Here is a 9,132-nt window from a genome sequence, read left to right on the forward strand (position 1 = left end):
ACACACACACACACTCACTACTGACTAAAAGACTAAAAGTCTAGATGTTCTCCAGCATGATTTGAGATGCTCATGCTCCAAAGAGTTTTGTGCTTCAATGGGAGCAAAACAACATGTGATCATCTGTACAAAGATGGTAATACATTTTTTTTTCTTTTTTTCATTTCTTTTTTTGTTTTATAAATATATCTTGCATTTTTATTTGAAAAAATGCACGTCTTTAATGTGGTCTCAGATTCTTTCATCCCACTGTATGCATTCACAGTGTACATAATAACACAAATGTACAAATGTAAAATACATGCCAATTACCCAACAATTCAGTTAACTGATTAGAACATTTAATTATCAACTATATTACTAATTAATTATTCACAATGTCTAATGCATGCATTTCATTTCCAAAAAATACAATTATTGCTCTATTTTAAAATATTCTGAAAATGTCACACACACACACACACACACACACACACACACACACACACACACACACACACAAAACAACAACCACAAATGAATACACATGTAACACTTCCAATAAGACCTCAAATTCCCAACCCACGGGAACCCAGTCCACTGGATTCTACTGAAGAACAAACCAAATACTGATCACCACAGACAGACAAATAAATATGAAAGTGGAAAAGGAAAGAGAAAGATAACATTGTGGATACTCGCACACAAATCAAGACAGTTTTAAAGCTCACAAGAGGATGTGGATGAGAACATGAGGAAAGAGACAAATAAAAGTGAATGAATAGGACAGTAGAGATCAGAGGGTTTTTATGAATGAGAGCATTTGTTTCCTTGCGACATGATTCAGATCTGTAAAAATACAAAAATCTGTCAGTTTCCGTCCCGTGTCTGGACTAATTCACGTCAGAACAGGAAATGCCAGTACAAGACAATATGCCAAATTACTGCGTTTATACCCCACTTCCTGCTGTTAAACACAACTTGTGTGCGTGTGTGTGTGTGTGTGTGTGTGTGTGTGTGTGTGTGTGAATTTTCACAGTGTTTTTGGGAAAAACAGGATCTAAGCATTAGTAACGCTGCACAAAACTGAGTTTCCTGTGTCACTGCCTCTGTCCTACAAGTCTGAATTTAGACAAAAACGTTCTCACACACGCCCAGTCAAGAATATCCCAGCCGTTCTGACTGGACAGGACATTATGTGTGGACTTATGAAGGTCTGAAGCACTTGACTTGTTCTGAATATATGTAAGTATGTAGTGGTGCACCAGTTTTAACACATTCAACATTTTAAACCAAAAGAATAATTTTCAGATGTTTCTGAAATCTGTTTAAAATGCTGTCCATTCAGAAGACTCCAGTCATATCTATGGCCTAGGAAAAGCTTGTCTCTGGATTTATAATGTTTGCAAAGTTAGTGCCATCAGAGTTTTGTGTGAAGCACTTAGTAGCAAAGAAACAACAGATCTACAAGCAGAACGGTATATTTTATTGGCGAATAATCAGTACGTCTGGACAAACAGAAATGATTATTATCCTCATTCAGAATGTGCTGTTTTACAAATAAGGGTGGTTCTCATTATGGGGACTGCTATTATTATTCTCTGTTCAGGTACTCATGTGCCACGAACTTGCGAGATGTTGAGGAAAACTTTCCAATGTAAGTTAAATTAATGATATTTCATATATTTTGGTAGTAAAACATTGTGTTGCCTTTTTAAGTATGTGTGTTTTGTCAACTCTTTGCAACTGCTTTTATAATGCTTTCATAATTAATTAGAAGCACCAAAATTACTAAATTGTGTTGTCTGTTACATTGGACTTTAAAATAAACTTATGTTTTTCAGTAGTTCCTAAGTACTGAAAATATGTAGACAGACAGACAGACAGATAGACAGATAGATAGATAGACAGATAGATAGATACATAGATACATAGATAGATAGATAGATAGACAGACAGACAGACAGACAGATAGATAGATAGATATACAGACAGACAGACAGATAGATAGATAGATAGATAGATAGATAGATAGATAGATAGGAAGTGGGACAGGCCCATAAACATACTTGTATCTTCTGAACATCTCAGTAATACAAGTGTGTCATTTGCATTCATATGTTGCCCTACAGGAAATAATTTTAAAAGTTCTCCTAGAAGTTTTGTTGTACTGAGAATGATGGTGGTCTTTCTCAATGGTGTTAGCGGGCATTAATGCTGATAATCTGTTTGAATACAGATATACAGACAGACAGACAGACAGACAGATAGATAGATATACAGACAGACAGACAGATAGATAGATAGATAGATAGATAGATATACAGACAGACAGACAGACAGATAGATAGATAGATATACAGACAGACAGATAGATTGTTAGCGGGCATTAATGCTGATAATCTGTTTGAATTACTCTCAATTAACTGTCTAATAACCTGGTGTATTTCAAATAATGTTTATGAAGTCCAGATTTTAAAATGAGATGCTCAGACATCTGAAGGACTCCATGAATCTTTGTGTGTGTGTGAGTTGGCATTCAGGTGGAGAGCAGACAGTTATATGACAGCTGTCTGTGTAAACTGTAATATTTAATAGGTGTTTTTGAAATGCGTATCATTAAACTTGCTCTAAACGGCTGACAGTACTTCCATTTTAGATAAGTGTTGGTTTAATGCACAGAATCACACACCTGTGAAAAACAAACCATATCAGCTAGCCTGTCTGGCTCTATAGCTACTTCAGTTAGCCAAGGACTGCCCACTTAGCCAGGAAGAGGCTGTCTGACTGATATGTAAACGTGAACAATACTGTATGTGAACAATCACAACATTTAGAGACAGGTAAATGTCGCTACAATGGACTCTTTTATTTTTTTGCATTTCCAGGGTACTCTGAAGCGGTAGTCATCATCGAGATTTTTTACATTGATCAGAAGAGGGAAAGTTGTAAAATTTGCTGTCACTCCCTCACCACTTGTGTTAGAAACACTCACATAGCAGCATTAACTAGTTTTCTGAAAATTAATGTCAAGGTAATTGCAATTTAGTTCCTCTAAAGCGCTCGCTGCTGCGGTGCTGGAACTTTCCTGGCGGACCATTAAAGATCACACTAAGTTCCTGGAAAACCTGTAAATGTCAGCCAATCAGATTTAGACGTCTATCTTCTCGAAAGTGTTTCCCGTTTAGTGTGTCAAATGCATCGCACGTTCAGCGAACACAGACTACCAGCAGACTGTGCTTTCAACATACAAAAATGGATGACTGTAAAAATGCATAAATTCTGAATAAAATAATGTTCGTAGACAGCAATGACCTTTTAATTATCGAACTAAATATACTTTTTTAAAGGGGTCATATGATGCTGCTAAAAATAACATTATTTTGTGTATTTGGTGTAATGCAATGTGTTTATGCGGTTTAAGGTTAAAAAAACACATTATTTTCCACATATTGTACATTATTGTTTCTCCTCTATGCCCCGCCTTTCTGAAACGTGTCGATTTTTACAAAGCTCATCGGTCTGAAAAGCGAGGTGTGCTCTGATTGGCCAGCTATCCAGTGCGTTGTGATTAGCCGAATTCCTCAAGCGTGTGACGGAAATTTTACACCCTTACCATACTGTGATGCCCTGTCCCGGCGCGACAAGACAAAAACATTAAAACCCATTATAAACGAGGCATTTGTTGCATCCAGTGGGGACATAATTACGGATTATAATGACTTATACTGTCTTTTTACGCACCGCGTAATCATAAAACCATGTCTGCGTTTGTGATCGGAGAAATGACAAACAACAAGCCCTACTCTACACTGCCCAAAACTCGTGTTTGAATCGTCAGTGACAAATTCTTTAAATATAAAAAACGTAAAACGAGCTTGTAACACTCCAAAAAGAAAGGAAAAATTGAAATCGCATCATATGACCCCTTTAATGTTTTTTTTAATCATCAAAAACAACTGGTAAGTTAAAATACATTTTAACACCATATTTACACCACAATTTACTCCTATTTAGTTTATAAATATGCCCCTCCTGTTTGGCGCCCCATGTCTGCTGGGTCAACTTCTGTTTTTTTTTTCTTTTTTCCTACTTATAAACTCCAAATGAAATATGTCAAACTGTAAGAATGAACATGCCTTTATATGAAGCTGATTTGTTGTTGGTCAAACATTGGTATACAGACTGAAAACAAAAACACTGTGTAGGTACTAGGCCTGTCTTGATTAATCGTCTGATCATGGTCATTCGGTCTAATCGCCATTATTTGAGATAACCGCAATAATCTAGCAGTTTGAATTTCAATCACATGTGCCATCTAAATATGGGAAATTTAAGAGCTTAAAGAAATGCTATCAAATTATGTCTCCTTTTCTGGTGGGGTATAGGGAGAAGTAGGGGATTCAGAATCTATGGAGTAAAGAACAAGGAATATAAAATAAAAAAAAATGAATGAAATGAAAAAAAAAATTATTATATTATATTACATTACATTACATTATATTACATTATATTATATTATATTATTATAAATAATTAATTTTGTTCACATCATTAAAGTAAACATTATTGGCCTGTTTTGTAATAATTTTTTATTATTATACTGTATTATATTATATACGAAATAAAATGTGTATTAGACTTACACTGTAAGTGACACGAACAAAACAATTAAACTGAGAAAATAAAAAAAAATACAGTTATTTGTTAATCATAATTATTTGTATAATCAATCGTCAAAGTTCATGATCATGACAAGCCTTCTGTATATTGAAACGTCTTTATTCGCTGTACTCTGGTCTGGCCTTTTTTACCCACTACCTCTGTTTCCTGAATAGACCTCTCATCTCCTGTTTCCTCTCCTCTTTCATGAGCTCTCTTTCTCCTACCTTTCAGCATTCAGAAATAATTGCATAGTTATCCTCAAATTAATGCCTAACTGTTTTACAACACACTGAGAGAAAAGGCCAAGCCAATTACTATTCTGTGTTCACCTTACAGAAGAGGATATTATGCTAATGACCCTCCCTACATGAACATAAGAAAGCTTTTATTTCCTCCGACAGACACACACTCTCTCTCTCAGAGTTAAATACATTAAATCACTGAATCTTTTTTCTCCAGTCAGGGAAGGCTATCTAGAAAGGCATAAATGTTTCACACATTATCTGTGGGGGTGACGGTAAAAATATCCCAGAGAATAAGGGTCAAGTGTGAACTTTAACTAAAGCAATGGATGTATGTGTGTGTTATACACATGTTCACTTTTGTAAGCATGTGTGTATGTGTGTGTGTGCACACTAAGATTGTCATATAGGCCCCGCAGGACTTTGCTGACACAAGGATGCCTCACTTTCACACTTTTACACACATGTGGACACACATCTCCTCACTGTCCCACTGCAAGCAAAGTGTTTATTAAACTGAGACCAGATGAACCATAGGAGCTTTCAGCTGTTCTCCTTACAGAAGAGGATATTATGCTAATGACCCTCCCTACATGAACATAAGAAAGCTTTTATTTCCTCCGACAGACACACACTCTCTCTCTCAGAGTTAAATACATTAAATCACTGAATCTTTTTTCTCCAGTCAGGGAAGGCTATCTAGAAAGGCATAAATGTTTCACACATTATCTGTGGGGGTCACGGTAAAAATATCCCAGAGAATAAGGGTCAAGTGTGAACTTTAACTGAAGCAATGGATGTATGTGTGTGTTATACACATGTTCACTTTTGTAAGCATGTGTGTATGTGTGTGTGTGCACACTAAGATTGTCATATAGGCCCCGCAGGACTTTGCTGACACAAGGATGCCTCACTTTCACACTTTTACACACATGTGGACACACATCTCCTCACTGTCCCACTGCAAGCAAAGTGTTTATTAAACTGAGACCAGATGAACCATAGGAGCTTTCAGCTACTGCCTGAATTTTAAATAAAAAACATTAAATTAATAATAACATCACAGAGTCACTAGATATTTATAGATAAAACCTAAAAAATAACCATAATAACAAAAAAAAAACTTTTTGATAAATAAATGTTTTTACAACGGCTAAAATGACAGCAGAGCATAATTAAAGTTGTGATGAAATGGAAGTAGCGACAGATCATTTCTTCCATATCGTGACGTACATCCAAATGTAATGGATTATCGAAAAAGAAAAAATGTAGGGCAGGGACTTGTAATTCATTGGTTGTTGTTTAGATGTTGATATGCGGGCATGGCACTCAATGAATGCGATGTTGATGGAAAATGATTGGAGAAGTCCGTCATACATTTCATGCCAACTTTAAAGAAATAGTTCAATAAAAATTGAAAATTTGCTGAGAATTTACTTACCCTCAGGCCCTTACTTCGCATGGTCACTAATGGACCCTCTGCAGTGAATGGGTGCCGTCAGAATGAGAGTCCAAACAGCTGATAAAAAAAACATTACAATAATCCACAAGTAATCCACACCACTCCAGTCCATCAATTAACATCTTGTGAATTGAAAAGATGCGTGTTTGAAAGAAATAAATCCATCATTAAGGCATTTTAACTTTAAACCATCACTTCTGGCCAAAATACGAGTCCATAAACCATAATAATGCTTGCTCCAGTAAAAAAAGTCCATTCCCTGTCGTCCTCTCAAACATGAAAATCCACAGATTTATTTGTTTAGAACTGTTTTGGCTTGTAAACGGTGCTTGATCAGTGCATATATCTCTCCTGATTCAGATGAGATGACTTTTTCACTGGAGAAAGCAATATTATGAAAAGAAGACTTATATTTTAGCCAGAAAAAAAGTATATTTTCAGCAATTTTTTTTATTTTTGGGTGAACTATACATTCAATTATGAAAAGAAGACTTATATTTTAGCCAGAAAAAAGTATATTTTCAGCTATTTTTTTTTTTTTTGGGTGAACTATACATTCAAGGAGAAACGGTGAGATTTTAATATCCATGTAGATAATGAAAAATATGCATTGGGATCAGCATTTTTAGACATTCTAAACTCTATTGGTGTTAGACAACACGTGTCAGGGTCTACTCATTGTTTAAATCATCTAGTCTTGTTTATACTCCATATAGCTAAAGCTGCAAATTCAACTCCTTGTTACAAATATTGTAGACCCATCACTTCTACAACAAAAGACTGCTTAGTAAATAATCTTCCTGATTTGTCTCAATTCCTAAGCATATCCAATAGCTCAGAAAAACTTGATGTTGAAAAAGTAACTATTGACTCTCTCTTTTCTAGCACTTTAGACAAGGGGCATTAGTGGAATTGCATTGGCATGGTTCAAATCATACTTATCTGACCGTCATCGATTCGTAGCAGTGAATAAAAAAGTATCATGTCGATTACAAGTGCAGTTTGGAGTACCACAAGGCTCAGTACTAGGACCTTTGTTTTTCAAGCTTTACATGCTACCCTTGGGAGATATCATCAGGAAACATGGTGTTAGCTTTTACTGTTATGCTGATGATACTCAGTTCTATATTTCTTCGCGGCCCGACGAAACATATCAATTCGCAAAACTAACAGAATGCATAGCTGATATATAAAAAAACTGGATGACTAGTAATTTCCTATACTGCTAAATTCTGAAAACACAGAGGTGTTAATTATTGGACCAAAATCCTCTGAATGTAATAATCTAGAACACTGTCTAACACTTAATGGCTGTGCTGTCAATTCTTTGTCATCAGTTAGGAACCTATGTGTGCTATTTGATAGCAACCTTTCCTTTTAAACTCATGTTTCTAGCATTTGTAAAATAGCATTTTTCCATATTTAAAAATATATCTAAATTACGACCTGTGCTCTTAATGTCACATGCAGAAATGTTAATTCATGCATTCATGACCTCAAGGTTAGATTATTGTAATGCTTTATTGGGTGGTTGCTCTGCGCACTTAATAAACAAACTCTAGCTGGTCCAAAATGCAGCATCTAAAGTTCTTAATAGAACCAGGAAATATGACCATATTAGCTAGCTTCTGTCAACACTGCACTGGCCTTATCGCATTATAGTCCTTCACGTCCGCTGCAATCTCAAAACTCTGGACATTTGATAATGTCTAGAATATAAAAATCAACTGCGGGTGACAGATCCTTTTCCTATTTAGCACCCAAACTCTGGAACAATCTACCTAGCATTGTTCGGGAGGCAGACACATTAAATACCCATTTCTTTAACCTGGCTTACACATAACACACGATCACATTTCTATAATTCAAATCAGTTAAAGGATTGTTAGGCTGCATTAATTAGGTCAACCGGAACCGGGAACACTTCCCATAACACCCAATGTACTTGTTACATCGCAAGAAGAATGGCATCTACGCTAATATTTGTCTGTTTTATTCTTATTCCAAGGTCACCGTAGCCATACGGATCCAGTCCGTATCTAATCTAGATAGTGGATCAGCAACTAGCGACGACCTCTACAGCCCCGAATGTCAGCGGAGACCATGTCAAGTAGACGAACCCTAGAGACAGATCCCCTGTGAAGACCTCATGGGCCATCAGCTCAAGACCACGAGAACCAGACGAGTCCTCTGCTCAATCTGAAATACGTTACAGCCTGGAATTAAGCAACACCATGCTGGTTTCGTCTGGCCAGAGGAGAACTGGCCCCCCGACTGAGCCTGGTTTCTCCCAAGGTTCCCTTTCCACATCTTAAAATGGGGCCAAAGAGCAATTATTTTTGTTATTGTTTTGTAAACTGTGACTCAAACCAAGAGTACTTACTCAAGTTGATTTTATCTATTGTTTATCTCTTAAACAATATTTATTAAAAAATTGGGACAATTAGATGATTTTCTTATTGGTAGCAAAATTGCTATATGTATATATATTTATTTAGAAAATAAAGAAAAATGGCTACTCTTATTTGAGTGAAAATATAGTAAAAACAGTAATAACTGTTTTTGTCACAATCTGTGATGGCGAGGAATAAACAAAACAGTCTTTAATCCAAGAAACACAGGGTACAGCCAACACTGGGAACGGCAGGAAACACATGAACATAAGTAGAACCGACAGAGACAGACTGCACAGACTAGGACTTAAATACAGGGGATGATTGGGGAAACACAGGTGTATGGGATGACTAATCAAACACAGCTGGAGACGAATACACACAATGAGGA

The 9,132-nt window shown here is 36.1% G+C and overlaps 1 long non-coding RNA gene across 1 annotated transcript in view; it reads left to right on the top strand.

The window, feature by feature from the left end:
- The window catches only part of LOC107723094 (uncharacterized), an 18,434-nt gene extending 11,108 nt beyond the window's left edge, over positions 1-7,326 (top strand). Inside the window, exon 3 of the long non-coding RNA XR_001637892.1 lies at positions 7,247-7,326. This is a non-coding gene — a long non-coding RNA (uncharacterized LOC107723094). The remainder of the gene's footprint in view (positions 1-7,246) is intronic.
- The last annotated feature ends 1,806 nt before the right edge of the window (positions 7,327-9,132 follow it).

This window comes from Sinocyclocheilus rhinocerous, unplaced genomic scaffold (assembly GCF_001515625.1).
Source record: "Sinocyclocheilus rhinocerous isolate Xijiao unplaced genomic scaffold, SAMN03320098_v1.1 scaffold6387, whole genome shotgun sequence".
Lineage (NCBI taxonomy): Eukaryota > Metazoa > Chordata > Actinopteri > Cypriniformes > Cyprinidae > Sinocyclocheilus > Sinocyclocheilus rhinocerous.